Source organism: Esox lucius, chromosome 2 (genome assembly GCF_011004845.1).
Source record: "Esox lucius isolate fEsoLuc1 chromosome 2, fEsoLuc1.pri, whole genome shotgun sequence".
NCBI lineage: Eukaryota > Metazoa > Chordata > Actinopteri > Esociformes > Esocidae > Esox > Esox lucius.
Genome location: NC_047570.1, coordinates 16,490,435 through 16,511,029, shown reverse-complemented (window position 1 = coordinate 16,511,029; position 20,595 = coordinate 16,490,435). Strand labels below are relative to the sequence as shown.

The following is a 20,595-nucleotide window of genomic DNA, read 5'->3' as shown; positions in this document are numbered from 1 at the left end:
AGGCTGGTCAAATTGATTAAATAAATAATAAGATAATAGGAACATATTCTCTGAGAGTGCTTCAGACCTGTATAACATGTTGTAAATAATGTTTTCTTTATCAAATGGACAGAATGCATGAAGCTTTGAAAAAGCCATGGTCAAAGGTCAATGTATTGCTAATTTTATAGTTGTTTAGGTTTGAAAGAAAAGAAGGAGTACACCTAAGAAAAGACTGAAAGTTCTTTTTAGTGTCAATGTAATGAAATACTTCACCACCATACATGATTCCACTCAGTGTTGCCATATCCTGAGAACACCAAGCCCCCTGTACTCCCCTCCAGACCCTTTTTGCTCTTTTTCTCTTCTGCTCTCACTTTCTATCTTTTCTTTCTTACTTTCTCTGTTTCTTTCCATCTGATGGGAGGAGCTTCCCCAGTGACCCCACCCTCTCACTGGCATAGCCAATGAGTGGAGGCCTGATTGTTTTGGTTGCCGTTTTAAACGCTGATCCCGGAGCTCCTCATCAACAACATAATAGGAGCTCTTGGGAGCAATTAAACATGGGCTTTAACTCAGGGCTAACCACAGAGGTAAAAATAATCGTAAAAATGTTGCCAAATAGAGGGGGTCCAAAGGGAACATTCAGATGTTTTAGACTGTCTGCCTTTCCTCCAAGTCCTGTGTTCCCTAACTGAAGCTCTGCATCTCTGGAGCTGTCAGTGCCCTAGCCTATGACAACCGCGTTTATTCAGCCCTGCACACACCAGGCCCATGTGGAATTCAAATATGTCTTGTACATGTTTTTTTTCCAAGGCAAGAATTGACAGTTGAATAAATATGTGTTGTCTAAGTGACTTTGTTGTTATGTATGAGATCCTCGGCAGAACATGCAATTATGAGCATTATTACAGGAATATGTCTTGTTCTGGTTACAGGGAAATTAAGTTTCTCCGGAAATCTTTTTCATTTCTGCTTTTAAAAGCCTACAGTGATAAAGGAGGAGAAATTATATATGGCAATATATTTATTTCTTAATATAATCTGGAAATCATACAATTCTGTCCTGCAGTAATACAGATAATTATATATTCATTCGGTTTGCTATAAAATGGCTTATTAAAGCTTTCTGAGTCTTGATAGAAGCCATGTTGTCATGTTGTTTCCTTTGTGACAGATGTGTATGTTGTTGCTGTGAGTCAGATGTAGGGAACACACAAATGATACCGTTACGTTCACTGTCTTATGCGGTCTTACATGGCCATCTGAACTGCTTTGGTTCACTTCTTTTTCATAATATGGTCATCTTTCTCATAGTGCTTTTTCTTTTTCCAGGAGGCGCGGCCATCCTGAAAGGAAGTCTGTGTTTCTGACGACCCGGGAATCTTAATCCAACCCAATAGCTTTGGAAAACCCTGGAAATACCTGGACTTTCTAGGAGTACATCACCAAACATCTGAAGGTGCCCAGGCACCTGGAAAATATAGCTTTAGATTGTATGTTTATTATTTTAGCATATACCAAGAAAGAGTCCAAAGTCTGAACAGTAGCAATAGCATTCGGCCATCCATCCACCAGCACATCACCGACAACCAACAACCTGCTGTGACAGAGAGGGGCGTGACCTTTCTGGCTGCCGGCTTCAAACGGACACTTGAAAAGCAGGGCGACTCTAACCAAGAGGCTTCCGTGCGGCGGCGACTCTAACCAAAAAAAACCATCAGGTAAGGCTGTGAAGTTCTCCCTGCTCCCGCTGGCCTGGCCCTAAGCCCTTTAACTCCTTCGGGGCTTTGAAGCTGGCCAGCCCTGCAGCCGTGTCCCAGCACACAGCCGGCCATCCTGGGAGGCAGCATGCAGGAAGGGCTGCTGGTAAACGGCCTGCTTTCATGCTCTGCTCTCCTGTTTGTTCCCTTTGGATTAGAGGCTGTGGATGTGTGGAGGTTGTCTGGCTGATAGATGCTAACCCTGGGCTCTTTACTGATGCCCCGCAGGCCCTGGCTCTGACCACAGAGAGCACATCTCTGCACATGTGACGGGGAAACGTGTGGCCGCTTGGCTTGGTTGACCAGGGAAGGGTGGTGGCAGCTCATCATACACACACACACACATTTATATATACCTACAGACTGACAAAAGCACACATGCTGTCCTAGCCATCTCCTAACATTTTTGTTAATACAGAATATGTATACTTTCTAATTTCTATACAGAATATATATAAACTGACACGCACATGCATTTTCATTTGTGGTCACACAAATACACACACACCTTCACGTGGTAATGGGAGGTTTTTCCTGGTGTTTTCAGTAAAGGGACTGTTGATAGTTCCAGGATGAGGATTATACAGTTCATTAAGGGGAGAGGACTGGGTTTCCAGCAGATAAAATGTCATATCTGGTCTTTAGCTAAGTGTGTGTATTTTTGCGCGTGCATGTGTGGCCGTGCGAGGGTGTGGGTGTGTGCATACATACGCATGCATTTTGGCATCCATGTGTGTTTGATTTTCCATTTGAATAAGTGTGTCTGTCTGTACGTAGGGAATGTGGACATGTGTGGCTCCTGGTTCAGGGGTCAGTATTTCCATACAGAGTGACTCTGAGATCTGGCCTGGGTTTCAGTGTGCCACTGGCACAGCCAGATATTGTAGCAGCACAGATGAAGGCTTGGAGATGACGCTTTACTAGGATCTGATACCATGACATCGAATTAACGTGCTGTCGTGCAACCATGTCTAGTTGGTTGGAAACACTAAATCCCATATTTAGTTGGATCATGATGCCCGATCTAGGAAAAATATTAAGCATTTTTGTGTTTGCTTTTGCATTTGTATTTATTCACTGGAATCAGAGTTACTGAGGTTTAGGTTTTATTCTGGTAATACTGTGGCACTTAATGTCATGTCCTGGCATGGCAGACCAGTGAGATCCACTCCCTCCCTCATTTGGATCAAGGACACCTGTTAGTTGTTATTGCCTCCCCAGTGTTCCTGATCACTGGCCCTATTTCAGCTCCTCCTTCCCCAGTGTATCTTGTCAGCCATTGTTTTGGATTTCATTCCTTGTTTCAACGTTGTTCTGTTTTTGTTTTTTTTTTGTTTAAAGATTTGTTGCTTCGTTTTTTTATTAAAAGTCCTGCATTCTCCCTCCACCTGTGTCCTGCTTCCTGTCTGCGATGTTACACTGTTAGGGTTCTTTATACTCTAGAATGCAGCTAACACACACACACACACACACACATAGTAGCTCTTCAGCTAATGTCAAAGAGCTTCTTTTCTGCTCTAAATAATCCTGATTGAAAGTAAATGGTGCTTATAGAGTTAAGAAAGAAAAAGAAAACGAACAAATCTATGGGCCTTTGTTTGAAAAACTTCTATATCATTTTGCAAAATATAGGTCCCCGCAAATTAGAAGTCCACTGGGGCGAGCCATCATTGTGAAAGTGAGAAAACGAGAATATACGAGGGGAAAATAAATAAGTTAACAGACCTCATTTAGAGCGTTCTAATGTGTCTTTAAGGGATATCTGGGTTTTTTTTGGCTCTTTTTATTTGTGTGAGTATGTGGAAAATGAAACACTTCAAAGCATTAGTAGTAGAAACAATCTCGATCTTTGTGCAGCTAATTAAGGACGCGATCTGAGATGTATTCTGTGAACAGCGCGTTGCTTTACGGGGCCCGGAGGGTGACCTGGCTCACAATAGGACAAAGATGATGCAGCGAGAGAACTGGCCCCCGCCCCCCTCCACCCGCCACCTCCCTGGCCTGTATGCCGCTGATGGAGCTGTGCTCCTAGCCCAGGGCTCCTATCTCCCGCCCCGCCACGCCACACCGGCCCAGCTCAGCTCGGCTCTGCACAGTGCCTCGGCTCTGCAGTCAGGGTTGCTCCCTTTGTGCCAGCCCTCTTTGGCCTCCCGGTAAAAAAAGACATGCATGATTTCATACATGAAAGACACATGTAATTGGACGGCGGGGCCCTATACAACACATTTACAATTCTAAACAGAATACGTTGAAAGCAATTCCCCTCCATATCTGTTGCTTTTTTTTGGGGGGTGGGGGAGAGACGACCAATATCTCTCGGACACAGATGATCCAAGGTTTTATCTGCGTGCGTTATGTTCCTTGTGTCTGTTGAAAGAGAGCCATGTGGCCAGCGCAAACGTTTCAGTGGGTGCCGGGTAGACCCAGACAGCTCTGTTATGCAGTATATATTTAGAGAAAATAATTGGCACTTCTAACCTTATAGTATTATTACATTTCAGGACACAGAATACAACCGTTCAAATAGAAGCCATTCGATCGTTTCAAGTCCACGTTTAAGTCAAAATCAAGTGATCATTGAAGTCTGAGTTAAACAAGCCATGATACAGTGAATTAATGTGTATCAGTGATCAAATGCACATGTCGTCATGTTTTCAGCAATAAGGGGGATGTCATGTAATGCCAGGTGACCACAGGGATGGATTAACCTTTTACACATTGACCTACAGTGTGTTGTTGTTAATGTGTCGTGTTTTCTGTATGGAGTGTAATGCATCAAAATAATCTGTATTTAATCACATCAAAATCCCAATTCAACTAATCATGGGAACAATTCGCATAGACCACAGCTTGCCTATGCCTTGTGTATCCTTTTAAATCCTATCTAAAGATGTGGACATATGTAATCCTTTGTCTGCACACAAACACACCAACACAAACCCAAACAGCCACTGATAGTCCTTGTCAGGGGCGTAGTGTGTTGTTCTGGTGGGGTCTAAACCCCTGTATAGTGTTAATGTAATGTCATGGTAAACACCTCTGCCTTAACAAGCTCCCACCTAGCCGGGGAATATCCTAATCACCTGCTTTTATTGGCCCGGGACCCCAAAGGCCAACCTCCTCCTGCCTGTTTAGGGCAACAGGCTACATGCTGGAAAGAAATGCTGACCAATGGTGAGTGGGATCACCCGCCATTGAGCTGAAGTTGAAGGGTAGTGGGGGAGGGACTTGTGGAGGTTTACGTCCAGTAATTCAGAGTCAGACACTTTGGTGACCTGCAGTCATTCCCAGGCAACATGAACTGCACAATTCCATTGGTCAGGCTACAGTAACAGACTGCTCTGACTACAGTAACAGACTGATCAGGCTACAGTAACAGACTGCTCCGACTACAGTAACAGACTGCTCTGACTACAGTAACAGATTGTTCAGAATACAGTAACAGATTGCTCAGGCTACAGTAAAAGATTGTTCTGGCTACAGTAATACTCTGAATTTCACAACACTTTAGAGGACCAGAAAGAGAGCGTTTCGTCTTTGAGTTGTTTGCTCGTAAAAATGCTCCTCAAGCAGAATAAAGCAAGGCCAGCCTATTGCTTGGTTTAGTAGATGTCTCTGTTGATGTGCTTGCGAATATCAATTCTCAGCTGAAAATTAATTCCACTTTCCTTAAATGGTATCCTTTGACTGACTGCAAAAACATTTTTACAATGAAAATACATTGTTTTCTTTTTCTTTTATTCAGTAAGAAGATTCATGTTGAGCTCATTGAGTAGTATGTTCAGTTACGTGAACAAGAACCTATTTAAATAAATAGCTGAAGTATGATATTTCAGTCCAGGGAAACTAAAAATAAACATGAATATGGCTGTTGTTTCTTTTTTTACTTATTTACACATAGACACAATCATCATATTTATGCATTACTTTTGTCTTCAACAATGGCCTTTTGGTTTAAATTAGATCAACTTTAATTTGATGAGACTTAACTTTATAAGGAAATCAAAGGCTATTCTCAACATGTGTCCATTGATCCATCTGATTTAATCGTTGTCTTCTGTTTCCGTTCATAATGACTATTCCCTTTGATTTGGTAGGCTGGACTGTACCTGTATACACTTCATGCAGAAAGGATGCCAACTTCATGCGTTTAGCTTTTTACATTATTATCAATAGCTGATAAATTAAGATGTGAAATTCTATTTTGTTTTCATTTCCATTAAATACGAAAGTGCTCAAGACCAGATTCAATGTAATGATAGTTATGAGACTAGGTGGATAGTATTATTTTGTTTAATATATTAAATTAGAATCTCCATATTGAATGTTTATGAATAATTATTTTGTAAGAGATTTTGTGTTCTTGTCATTTCAGCTCATGTAGGTCATTTTGCGGTAAATATTTTGATATTTATTAGTAGAAAAAACAGGATTTCCTAACTGGAATTTCACGAAAGCGTTCATGTGTGGATGAAATTATTTCATGATGACCAAAGCTTGGCACATAAGCCAGCCAGAGGCGGTCTCGCGGAGGATTTGGATGGTGACCCTTTGCGATAGCTCTAGATCTCTGTTGCCCTTCTGTGACCGCTTCCACCTGTCATCTCTCATTGCGTGCAATTTGGGGACTTTCCTTGGCAGCATCTCGGATAAAAATATTTTATAGTTCTACAATGTGCTAGCGCAAAGTTTAATCAGGCATAAGGTTCAGCGTCGATGTAATGTTTCTTTATAGGTTGATAATACGCTGTGCTTGCGTTATTGTATTCTGCATGTGTTCATCGCATAAGTTAGATATTCCCTTTCATCCACAGTGCAGTATACTGGTCATATGGTTCTGATTTGGTAACCCGCTGTTCTGGACGTTGGAGACGGCCGGTGTTCTCTCTCCTATCCTCCCAGAACGCGCAAAGCCCATGTGTCACGGCTCTGTCTGTCACCATGAGCCTATGACAGCAGCTCTCCGGATTTGTCCATTATTCAATATGTCCCCATAGACCTGAAATGTAGGCGCTAAGCCTGTTTTAGCCTAAGCGTAACCGGAACTATGGAGATGTGCAGTGGGCCTGTGAATTATACCATCACTGTAATATTGGTTGCGCATTTATAGTCGAGAATGATTTACTTGATTTTTTAGCATTGGCCAACTTTGTGTATATCGACACTTTCATGCATTTGAAACGTATTGTGATTTTGATAGAAATGTTTAACTATTCGCCGGTCTCTCCGCATACATTTTCTTATACCACACCAATATGTTCATCACAGTGTCTACGGAAACGAATTGGTTTAAATCAAGGTTTTGAAATTTATTTTCTTACCTGAAGAGAGAAGAAATGGTTGAAGCACAGACAGCCAGTGATAAGGGATGATGAGGCTGCTCGCTTGGACTGAGGCTTGCTCCAGGCAGGTTGAAATACATTTTTGTCTTGTTTTTGCAGGGTTGAGGGGAAGCCATCTGTAGCCTACTTTACTGAACAGACACGAATAGTGTCCCCTTGCATCACTTATAGTTTCTCAACACCCATCTTTTAACGTTTGAACGGCTGCTCATGTATACAGACCAGACAAACCGCAGAATAAAGAGAAAACTTCAATATTTAACGAACCGGACGTTTATATTGCACATGGTGTAATGGACAATATTAGTTTCCTACAAAATAAAAAAGATTATACGGTAGTGCCAAACTCTTGGGGGCAAACACACAGTCTCTTTCTCACAACACACAGACAGACACACACAGAGAAACACACACAAGGTTGCATGTTGCATAGTATTTAGATAAACAAACCTCTTTGCTGACCTCCGTTTTCTGAAATGCACATATAATGCATATTGCTTATTATATCCACCTCGCAATAACAAATATAACATTTGAATTCTAATTCTAATTCACATTCTAAAAAGTTATAGTGGGTTGGAAGCAGGTGGACTCAAGTGAATGAAATAGAGAATAGAGACGGATTTACATTCTTTATTTCATGTAAGGCAGACTGGCCAGAAGGACGGTTATCAAATTTAGCTTCCAAAACAAGTGTATCTAAATCATGGCCACGGTCATCACAAAACCAGTCAGTCAGCACCTACAAAACGGATTTCTTTTTCCCCACTTCTGACCTTGCTGATGCATTCTTTTAATTTACTAGAACAAAAAACAAACACCAGAGACAAACAAATATATTTTTAATAGCTTTTAATTTTCGTTGTGAATATACATTCATGTTACAGGCAAAATAAGTAAACAGTGTTCGAGATCGAAATCGTCTCCACTGTGAATACTGCAACCCTTTATTTAAATATAAAAATAATAATTTACTCTGCAAACAATTAACGTTTTCGAGAAAACAAAGACTAAATGAGCAAATTAAATTCTATTAATACACAAACGAACATGTTTCATAACTTTTCGAAATAATAGCCTAATGTTCTAATTAATTAATCAAATACATAGTTTTGTGATTAACATGATATATATTAGTCTGATACTTGTTAACCCTATCTAAATAACACATACAATGAAATAATATTTATTTCAAAACAGTGACATTACATACCAATATGCAAACATGTAAAAATAAAAGAAAGAAGCTTACGACGAATAATGTAGACAATTAAAACAATAGGTCAGTGAGGTTGATCACTCACCGGATGTTATTAAATTGTTGTACACATTTGACAATGTTCTCTTTACTATGCCCGTCATAGCAAAACACTTTTTGAAGAATAATTTTGTTCCATCACTTCAATTATATTCACAGTAGACTAAATTGGATTTTCAATAAGTTATTTAGATCAGGAGGGCTTTTCAAAATAGTAGCTAAATATAGAATGCAAAATATCATGCAAAATATCATGCAAAATATGAATTTTGTGTGTCTTAAATGCTGCGTGTGACAAAGAGAATAAAGTCTTTGAAGAGAAGTTGTGAACTAACGGATGAAATATTCATCATGCATCACAGTTTAGCAAACATCGGTCTTCGGGAGATCTTACTCCGGGGTTAACAGTTCAATGCAAAATAACCTTTAAAAACGCTTCCGCAAAGATTCGGGTATGTGTAGTGCATTCATGAGGAACACATGTTTAAATAATGACTGAAATGTAATATATTCATCTACACTTGAGTGTAAGACACCCCATAAATTATGGGATGGGGCACCCTTCACTCAAATCTTGAGAAAGACATCATGCTAACCGCTGGGTATGGTCCCGAATAAGATATTATAATCAACTAATAGAAAATTATAATTATTTAATTTCTGAAATTTTAACATGAACATTGTATTTACACTGCATGTATTTTAAGTAACAAATACAATGTTATCACAGTGAGTTAGCTTGTTAAACGTGTACCATTTATATAGAAATAAACAGTAAACTGCTTTAAAGCAAAAGTAGCTTTTAATATGGGTTGTTTTACGGTAGAACATATCTAGTTACAGCCTTTTCAAAAATGCCTTTCTTCACTAAAAGACGTTTACTGAAACCAGTATGTAAATAAAGAGATGGCTTCATATACCTAAACACAAATGAATGCGATATTTGGTGAGCTGTTTATTTAAATATCTACAGTAGTCACTATGGGTCTTGTCCCAAGCATGCACATCTCATTCGGGTCATGGAGTGCATTTGGTGATTTGCATGTTGGCCATATGTAAATATCTAATCACACTAGTTATAGTCATAGCCTGTGGCATGGACTGGCGCCTTGTCGCACAGGTGGGCACCAGGTATGACATGTCATTCTGGGGGGCGCATGGCTCTGGTGAGCTAGGTTCATGTGGTCCTTGATCCCTTTGGCCAGAGTGAACATAAGAGGGCGCTCCCATTGCACCTGGTAGCATGTATTGCCCCATCCACCCCAGGCGCAGCAGAGCCGGACAAAAGCTCACCGCTACTGACTGACCCTTGGTGAATACTCTGTTTGTTTTAGGAGGAACGCATGGAACCGCATTTTACTCTGCTTCTCCACACTTATAAAAGTCTATTAATCCAGAATTATTTTTTCATGTGACGAATTATGGAATGTGCTTATCGTTATTCTACTAATAAATGCCACTATGAACTACTTGTTTATTACGGAATATTGGTGTTTTACATGAACAGTTCTCTAAATCACTGACTAGCTGAAAATATTGTTTTAAGATGAATGTTTTCTTGAAACTTATAAACATGTTGACTGAATAATTTTTGCCATGTACTCTTCTGTTTACTTAAACATAGTAAACGTGGACTTGCGTGCTTCGTTTGCTAATATAATAACCTAAATCCCCAAATCCTGCAGACTAAAATGTTCATTATCCCTTTATAAAGTTATGGGTCTATTCCAGACTGCAGCTTTTATCTGTAAATGCTTTCACCCCGCTCTCATTTCCCCTGTGCACTCCGTTGTGCTTTGTTATCCTGGATGGCACGCGCGGTGCATGAGGTCAATATAAAGTAACACTCACACACACACTACACAGATACTACACACACACACACACATAAAATTCATAAATGACTAACATCACGTGAAAACTCTAACGGTCCATATAATTCTGTGTAAATGTAGACTGTTCTCTGCTCAAATCTGTGATGGTCAAGTGTTTTCATGTGGTCCAAATATGTCTATATAGCTTTTAAAGTTACCTTCGCTTTTCTTTGTCATATTCACCGGCTGTCATACAGGTTGTGTTGAATTTGCGGTGCTGCTGGTGTAGGCCTATTGAGGTTGGCATGTGGACAGTTATCGTTCCCAGTGAGGGACGCATTTGAATTCACATAGCATAATGAATGTCATTTTTTCGGGGACATACATCTATTTGATTTGTGTATATTCATAAACATGCGTGTTCTACTGGTCTATACTGCATTAATGATCGTTAAATATAATCTGTATACTAAGGTTGACATTGATCGGTATGCTAAAGCTTTAAACTGGCTCAGATGACTGTTACCAGCGCCAATAACATGATGCTCTTTATTATCTTACTGGCACTCCAACTCCTCTCGAACTTTTTGTTTGTTGGCCTACCCATTCATTTTACCATCTCACCTACTCAAAAGAGAAGACATATCCCAAATGCTGAAGATGCTTTCCGTCTGCTTGCCACACAGCTAAATATGAGCATCTCAGTATGTAGCACACTTTAAGGCTTTGGTACAGGTGAGATGTAGCTAGGATTCTGAATGGACTCCAGGCTCGATTGTTACATCAGATGTGGCCTCACGCTCAATAATGCTTGTGAAATCTTGTAACATTGCAAATATTGTCTGTAGGACGCAAGTACACGCGCACGCACAGCACAAACGTATGTACACACACGCGCGTGCGCTATTGTTTTACCAACCGTTATGGCGTTTTGGTCCTAATTGTAAAGCACACGCATAGCTGTAGAATAGCCTACATAGTGAGGATCCCTACGTTCTCTTTGGCTACGAGATCTGACGTATCCTACCTGCACGAGCTCAGTGAACGTGCGGCTCTCCATTTTGATTGTCAACCTTCCCCGCACAGACCAAGATACACATGAAGACTTTCATCATCATGAAACAAGAGCATTCAGAAAGAAACATCGAAATAATATTTTCACATGCTTTACTTAATTTCGGGCCTAAACTGTATTGTTGTGTGTTCATTATTAGACAGGTGTTTGTGCTCGTTTATATGTAGCTATATGTTATGTTAATAACATGAAGGAGAAATATATATATATATATATATATATATATATATATATATATATATATATATATATATATATATATATATATGTATATGGAAAAACTATATTAATTTTGTAGTCTTGATTATCACACTAAAATATACATATTACTTTCTCGTTTAAGAATAATTGAATTCAATGTTATATTGAAATGTGTATGTTCTTGTTTTAAATCTTCAAAGTAGCCTAAAACAAGAATTACACCTGCCTTTAAAATCTCACAAATGTGCCTTACGCCGATGATTAAAAAATATATATGTTTTGTATAATACATTTTTATTATATTTATTACATAAATTACACTTGCACCTCTAATTCAAAGGAAATGCTGAATAGGCCTACACAATTTAGATTAAAGTTACTCCAATAAACATATTATGTAATCAATGAAATTAAGCGGGTTCGTTTTATTTGTGACGATCCCTTGGAGTTGTTCGCACAGACAGTGTGCATACTGAGAATGAGGAGGGATTGTCCATTTCTTTACAGAGAATCAACAATAGAATTATCATGACAAAGGGCACTGGGATAGGCTCAAAGGTGGATTTCTAGAATTCAATCTTTCCATTCTGGAGAAACCAAAGGTAGTAAGTGACCATCTATAAGTGGCGAAATGTTTTGGGCGAAAGTGAAGGGGAAAAAGGCAAATCTGTGGAGAGAGTCATCGATCTATACTACAGTTGTTAGTATTGATCAAATGCCACCTTTCTGAACCCAGGCGTTAGGAAGTTTCTCTATTTATCAGAAAGAGTTTCTAAATACACGGATATACATAAACATAAAACTAATGATTGTTGTTTTCAGGTAACTTTGTTTGATTTTAACATTGCACCCACAGTTAATAAAAACACTACAAGAAAAACATTTACAAAACGATTTGGTTAAATATCAAGCTAAATAAGATTATTAGATATATGTCTAACACAGGTAGAAAGAAAATAACAATAAACATTAGGCCTACAAACTGTAAAAACTATTACACGTAAGACATTTTTTCATTGATTTAGGACTTTGATTTTCAGCTTATATATTCTGTTTGGACCTGCATAGGTAGGCCCATAGGAGACAGTATGAGAATCGTGCAATGCAAACTTCCCTAACGCATCTCTTACAGTCAGTAACCTCCTGCGATCTGCTGCTCAATTGTTTATTTTATAGACCTACATATTTTTAATATAGGTCTCCTCAAACACCTAAACGTTATAACTTGTTACATTTCACCCATAGAGGCTGGTCTACTTAAACTAGTGGATTGGACGTGGCTATTGACAGACAGACACACACACACACACACACACAAACTTTGAGATCTTCGCTTATATTCTGTAACTATTTTAAATAGGCTACATCGCCCACATGCTGTCGAGGTATTGTAAAATACCCCCAAATGTATTTCCTTTTGTATTAAAATGGTGTTATCAACTGTCATTTGTAGACTAGTGTTTTACACTGACAGTAGACTTACAGTCTCCAATCCCCTCAGGTCTCTCATCTCCCTCCGTCTCACTACTATCCTGGGACAATGCGTATTTTATCGAGCTAAATCTTAGTTTTTCATTAAAGGATTGAACATTCTCGGATTCTCACGAAAAACTCCTTTTACATATTTGTATCCAAAAGTAGGTTATTATACATGCATGCAACTACATTTACTGAACTTATCGGTCGGTTACAGTGAGGATAAAGCATATTTATCAGATACATCATTGCTACAATGTTATATTTTTGTAAACGTAAATAATTGCTGATCCCCATTTTATAGTGTACTATAAGGATATTAAGCTCTACCCAACATTATAAGTGTTAGCCTTTTGCAACCACAAGGCAGGCATATAGGTCTGTTTTGCCTCGTTTTATGCTTTAAATGTTCCGATCGGGTTAAAATAGCTTATTGCGTTTGCAAATATGTAAATATGTGGTTAAAATAATTGTCAAGTTGTTATTCAGTCGCATGTAATGTAGCCTACCTTCTACTTCAAGTGGCATTCACCGATATCCCACAAGTTAGACATCTAACCTATATCATCATGAGACGAGGCATTCATTTACAAAACAAAAATAAATAACATGCTATTTAGATGTCAATAGGACAAGTCTTTTCAAAGTTTCCTTATGAATAATGCTTAATTTTTCGTTTACTTGTTTTTCCCCGTACTGTCCAACTGTAGCCTATCATGAAAATATTGACTTGTGTCCATAAGTAGTAGCCTAGCCTATAATTAGCCTACATTTCAAAAGTATCTCAAACTCCTGCATTCACTCTCACTACTAATCAAAGTGACAATATAGGAACATGTAATGTAATGAATATAAATGCTGTTACTGAGTTTTAATAAAAAATATGTTAATAATAAGAAATATAAAAGCGTTATAAGGTAAAACAAAAACAAAAAAGAACGGACAAAATGCAGCGAAGTGCGGGGCATTGGGTTCTCTGCTTCGGTAGTAGCGTCTACTCCAGTAGGCTATTAACTTTCGCTGTCTTCCTTCTAATCAAACTCTTACTTTCCGCTGTACTTAATTCCATATTTTCAATTCCTGATCATTACTTTCCTCTTTTTCTTCTTCCATCTATCCATCCATCCCTCCCTCCCTCCTCTTTCTCCCTCCCTCCCTCTCTCTCTCCCTAGCTCTCTCCTTTGCTGAATCTTATTGATCCAGAAGGTGGCTAATTAGCCCTTCCCGTCGTGCCTGTGTAATGAAGCACATGCGCACTGAATTAATCACAGCCATTTTTTGCAGGAAACTAATTAGCAGGAATAAAGATCCAAAGAGTTTTTTTCTTTTCAATCATCAGATCTCACTTTCACCTCTTCCTCGCTCCCTCTAACACAAGACTCATCGCCTGCTTTGCATCCAAATTATTTTTATATTGCCTTTACAACTATAATACTTGGTTTTTTACACTCCGCAACAACAATGATCTTTCTTTTGCCATCCTAAACGCAAACTGACCAAAAGGGACTGCCTTGATGGGATCTTTAGCCAAATCGTCTCAATACTGGATTAAAAAGCAAGGATCACAAAGCGGCAGCGAAAAATTGTAAGTTACAACTTTGCGTTTCTCTGTTCTTTCTCTCTATGTTTCTACGATTCGATTATTTTCACTTTTAGTAGAAGGCTAACCGAAGGTTTCTCCTATTATCCAGATACGCACCGATCTTCGCTAGTCTCATATTCTGAGAAATGACAGGCGATTACAACTTATATTCATGCAAGTAGTTTTGTTTATTTTCGTTTTTATTCGTATCATTACCTGTGTTTACATCTGCGTTCGTCCTCGTTCTCCTCATGACTGGAAGAAAAGAAAAGGGCAAGACAGCGATTCCTCTGCAAGCAGTAGACCACAAAAAACATGGATTTAAAAACAAATTTTTGCTTTTCGATGGAATCAGGGGGGATAGAGAAGGCTTATGGGTGTCAAGAGACATATTTTGAGGAGAATTACGAGTGGAAAGGTTTACATTCAGCCTACGGAGGGTAGCGGGAGCACCACACGAGCGTAGCCAGGAAAGAAGCACATTAGTCCAGCTTGTGGGTCCGTGCACGTTCCGGCGAAAGAGAAACACCGCCTGCGTTGTTATTTTGACAGATATCAGTTGGTCGGTCCGCTGTTTTCAGCACCATGACAGGTTGATAAAAATCCTTTATGTTAAACACATATTTTCACTTTCCGATTCGATTCTTAGATTTGTAGGCTGTTTCCCTCCGCCCCGCTTTACGTCCCAGTTCCTCTACTTTTCTTTCTCCCCACTTTGTCCATCTTTTTCTTTTATTTTCATTCCTGTTTGCTTCTTTGATGCAATGTTAAAGTCGATTCTTGCTGATTCCCTGACGGAGTCACATGCAAATCGATCGGTATGTATGTGTGTGTTTTGTGAGTGTGTGTGTTTAAAAACGGAGCCCCGGGTCTCCTTCATGACAAGAGCGGATCAGTAAGACCTCGGGTACGGGAGAGCCCATAGCCGAAGCAGAGTTGAGCTGCGGGTTGCATGAAAAGAATAGAATGGTGATGCGAGCAGAGAAAGGGGATTTACTGAGTAGGTATGCTATCCGACGAGACAGATGACAGCTCGTATGGATTTTTGTAGAATAGGCTAAGTAAGAGCAAGAATATAACATTTCATTCCCACTGGATAGGCTTACCCACAGGCTACAACAGAACAAACATTAAGCTATACCAGACACAGAAAGAAAACATTATAAATTAAAACCCCAAGCTTTTATGTAATCGTATTGTATTAGCTTCTTGTATTAGTTATACCCTGCGTAATAATAATCTTATTACAGATGTTTAGTACGCTTTTAAACTAACTATTTCTTCTTAAAACAACCAAAACCGATTCTAAATCAACTTTTGATGTAATACTTTCGGAAAAAATGTATTATCATTAACGACGGATTGTTCGCAAAAAATATGACCGGGCTATTTCACCAAAAGATCTAAACATATCCCAAATGTTAATTGATAATAGACACGACACGGGGACGATAGACCTGAGTGACCATAACCAGTCACTCCGAGAAGGACATACAGACAGGAAAAAGCGGAAATGCTTGTCCTCTCGGCGTTAAGGACCCCGAAAGCAGTGAAAAAAATATGTCCAAAAAGTAGGCCTACAAAAAATAAAGAACATTTAGACGCAATGGAAGACTATCGAAGAAAGGTTGAAAGAATGAGGAAGACCGACGAGTTTTCGCGACAGAGAGGAAAGGAAAGGCGTTTTGCGAGCTAAGGCAAGGAAGGGATGTGCTGGGTTGGGGGAGAAAGAGAGGGGGAGGTTGAGAGGCTGGGGGTCAGACGGCAAGAAACAGGGGAGCAGGGGTCACCGAGTGAGTGTAAGAGAGATACAAAAGAAAGAAGGAAAAACCCTACACAAACAACCGAAGGAAGGCAGTGTGAGAGAGAGACTGAGGGAAAAGAGAGGTGTGGGGGGTAATGTTGAGGGGTCACACAAAGCATAGCACTGAGATTTTGGGGGTCAGCAAGTGCAAGATAAAAAAAAAAAATGCCTCCAGTTTGTTAAACTGGAGAGAAACACTGTACAAATGTTTCTATGGCTGTCTAGAATGGACGAAAGTATATAATTGTGGGGTTTGAAGACTCTGAGAGGGGAGAGATAGAAAGAGAAGGGAGGGAGGGGGGATGGATGGATGGATGGGGGAGGAGGGGGATAGAACGGGTCAGATAGCCATGGGCCACGAAGAAGGAATCAGGGAAGAGGTCAGAAAAACAGATACTAAGACCTCTCCGACTTGTCCCAACTAGAGGGGCCAGCAGTCCCCGTGTGGTTAACTCAGACCAGCCGTGTGTCCGGAGGATAGTGCTGGGAGAGTGGGCAACAGGGAGACACTAGCGGACAGTGGAGGCTTTTTTTGTCACTATAGAGAACATAATAAATGCTTTTTCTTTTTTTCTTTTTTTATATACATTATTCATATATTTTAGAAGGGGAAAATGTGGCGTAGATTTGGGCCTGTGTATGTTTTTGTGCGTGTGTGTATGTTTTTGTGCGTGTGTGTGTGTGTGTGTGTACCTCTACTCTATAGATGTGGATTACAGACGGGTGATGGAAAAGGGAATCTAGCCTAGTACAGGTGATGTGCCAGGACTTCCTCTAATCTCCCTAACACTCCCTCCCTCCTCAATCCTGCCTGTTCTCCGTTACAAAACAAAGACAGCTATTCTACCCAGTGTCATTTCAGTTGCTCTTCGAAGGCTCTTGCGTTTCAAATGATTAAAAACCTTTCGTCAACCTTTAGATTGTTAAAATAACTACCATACACCAAGTGTAAGAGGATGTTGATAGCTTTTGATATTTAAAACAATATATATATATATATATATATATATATATATATATATATTTCGAATGTTTAGTATTTTTTCTTGCATGTTTAGATAGGATTCATTTACAAGCTCAGGTATGGGTTTCTGGTGATTTTTAAGTTGCTTCTTTATTTCCTGTATTGTATTAGAATCATGGAACAAACCTCATGGTCAGATAAACTATTTGGTTCTCTCATCCTTTCTGGATGGTGTTTAAGGGGACTGGAGAGATTTCACAATGGACTTTTTTAATACCAGAGTGCACTGACGTTTCTGGTTGATACTAAACTTTGATTTCAAAATGATTAGTAATGAGCATTGTTGTGTTTTTGTGCAGTGTTATGTTCCTTTTTCCTTGAGAGGAAGAATACAGACTTATTGCATGACCCTGATCTTAGACATAATTTGTTATTATAAATCTTATTACATTGTAATTCGGAATTTACATTATTATTTTGTATGTTGTGCAACTCATGCCTATTTTACAGTTTGTTTAATATGGAAATATTGCAAGCTTTATTTAATAGATATATTTGACTAAACATGTATTTTGGGTACCTTTGTCTTCACCCATAGTTTAACGTTGTGCTTAACTGTTCAGTATCACTGTGTTAAATTATGGTATTAAAATATATGGGAGCAACATAATTTGAACAGTGTGCCTTGATTATACTAAATGAATATCACCATATCTACCTGAAGGGTCTTACATTTTAGGTGTAGTGTGTTTTGCTGGGAAGTATGATATGGAAATGTAACTGATGCTGTTAATGACATTAAATAGTTGTTTTACGATCATCATTAGTATGATGGCTACTATCAAGATGAATACTATTATAGAAAGTACTATTAATCTAGTATCAAGCACTTGAATATAATAATTGTGGTTGATCTTTTTTCTATGCCAAGTGGTATAGTGAGACTAGGAGTTTGACTCAGGCTTCCTTTCTCAGTGGTAGTATGTATATGATACCATGTTGGTCATGCTGACATGCTACCTGCATGATGGCCCTCTGTCTGCTTGTACTGCATATTGCATTACTACTGTGCATGGCACTGACTGTGTTGCTCCTGTCTGGATATGCGATTGGAGGGTAACGGGAATATGGGGTGCCGTAGAGATGAAATATGGAGGAGGGTGGTGACGGACATAGTTACGGGGTAACACGGGGGAAAGATAATGTCTGGGGACCCCTCCCACATTCCCTCCCACCCTCCTGCCAAGGCTGGCAGCACCCCTAGAGAAGCCATGTTATGTCCCTAGATAGAAAGAAGCCTCTTTGGGCCAACTCCAAGCTGCTTAGGGCAGGCAGCCCATGGACTAGCATCATATATTTCCGTACTGTTGGTCACGTTGCCAAATCATATCCAAGCAGGATACATTTTCTTCCTTCCAGAAAAAAATAAAAATATATTTATATATATATATATATAAAATTAATTTTTTTTTTACCAGTGATGATGTCTAATTTATTGATATTTAACAAATAATTTCAGTAATTATTTCTTATTAATTATAGTAATTAACTATTATAATTTTTATTAGTACTGCTACTACTACTGCTACTAATAAAATATTTAACATATTAATTATTGGTATTGTTATTTACATGCATTTTTCTATCACAATTGTAGCTTTGTAGAGTTAATTGCAATGAGAAATGATTGTTCCAGTGAAGAGACATGCTCTAAGATTGAGGGTAGTCTCTATATACACTTGTTTGTCTCCAGTGGTTTTCCACTGATATCAGAGGAGAGGGGAAAAGGAACAGTGGCTCCCTCCTCCATTTGCTGTGGGGCCGTGTGGAAACGAGGTTAGCAGGACCAGTGGCTCTGATTACAGATTATGGTTTTGAATATGCAAGCTTGTGCAGCCTGGACCAGTTCTTCCAGTTGTCCCATTGCCCAGACAAGTGGCCTACGTGTCAGCCATGTCATTAACCAGAGGTCTGGGGGTTGGACACGAGGCGGGCGCAGGGGGTGGGGGCCACTGGATGCCAACGATACTCAGGTGTGTGTGCGCGTGCTCTACCTCGTCTCGGCTCCTAGCAGTCCCCAATGGCCATGAGGGCTCCTCTGTGCCAGCAGCAAACCCATTTTCAGTTCCCTGTTCCCTTTCCTCTTCATGAGCTCTACTTCTCTCTGTCATTCTTTTATCTCCTTCAAGTCAAGTTGGCAGGAATGTCTGTGGTTAGCTGTTTCACAATATGTTATCCTGTTAACAATCTGAAAATCATTGTGGTGGGGTAGAGTTTGACGATTGGGAAGGTGCGTGAATGTACTGTATGTCTGTGCGTGTGTGTGCGTGTGTGTGTGTGCGCGTGCTGTCTTTTTGCAATTATTATTTTTTGCTCGAGGTGTTTAATGTCTTGTCCTAAATTTTAAAGAATTTCCGAGTAATCCTCCCAATATGCTGACGATTCTGTTGTGGATATACCTGCTATCTGTTTGTGTACACTGTTCTGTATTATCCTTGACACATCTTCAAAATGCAAAACAAAGCTGATGGGTCTCATTTGGTAATATGTCTGAACTTGAGGACGAGGAGAGGAACAGAGAAGCCCCTAGCCCACCTGGCTGTTGTGGTGGAGAGATGGCTTTAGACAGGTCTGTATAGGGAGGGATTCCTATAGGCTCGTCCATTCAGTTTTCTTCCCATCAGGTCCTTATTAAGTAGCTATAGAGGGCCTTCCACGTCGGCCACTCGGCCTCCTTTGTCCTTCATGTAGCACTACATAAAAAATAGCAGCTGGTATGTATGGCTTGCGAGTTCGGCCTAGAGCTCCTATTAGAATGCATAGCCTTTAGCAAGCACACATATTTGCATCCAAATGCAATAATGGTAATTGAATGTGACTTCTACGTTTCTGAAAACAAATACAGATGTTTAAAGCCTGCCACATGTGGATCTATGTGAATGTATGCTTACCATGAGGCACACTTCTCAATCAACATAATTAGCCATTAGAAAATACCCCTGGCACTGCACATTGTCCAGCAGCCATGTGTAGTCTATCCTCTATTGTATGGATAGGGATTTATACAGGTCATTTCTGATTCCTCTGTATTTATTAGAAAAGCGGCGACGCGATGAACCGAAGCGTTGGCCGGCTCCTGTCGTTTCCCTGTGGGTGTGTGGTGACGTTAGCCGGCCCGGTAGTGTGCCTGGGTGTTGTAGTCCGGTGCCCTCTGGCCCAGTGGGGCTCCGGGATGTGACTCAAACAGGAGCTGGAACGCCACAGCAGAGGTCAGGGCAGCGGTAGCGTAGCGGCTTAGGCCGTGCTTCATCCCGGGGACCGCCGCTAGCCATATGCC

General features: G+C 39.8%; 1 protein-coding gene across 3 annotated transcripts in view; it reads left to right on the top strand.

Annotated features, from left to right (window-relative positions):
• The window catches only part of zfhx3 (zinc finger homeobox 3), a 351,767-nt gene that overhangs the window by 185,010 nt on the left and 146,162 nt on the right, over positions 1-20,595 (top strand). For 2 of the 3 annotated variants that reach the window (XM_034287022.1, XM_020053680.3), the window contains one exon: positions 1,315-1,703. The gene's annotated coding sequence lies outside the window, so the exon portion shown is untranslated. Of the gene's footprint in view, positions 1-1,314; positions 1,704-14,255; positions 14,494-20,595 lie in introns of those variants that run through there. The other variant, XM_020053671.3, reaches the window with a different exon arrangement.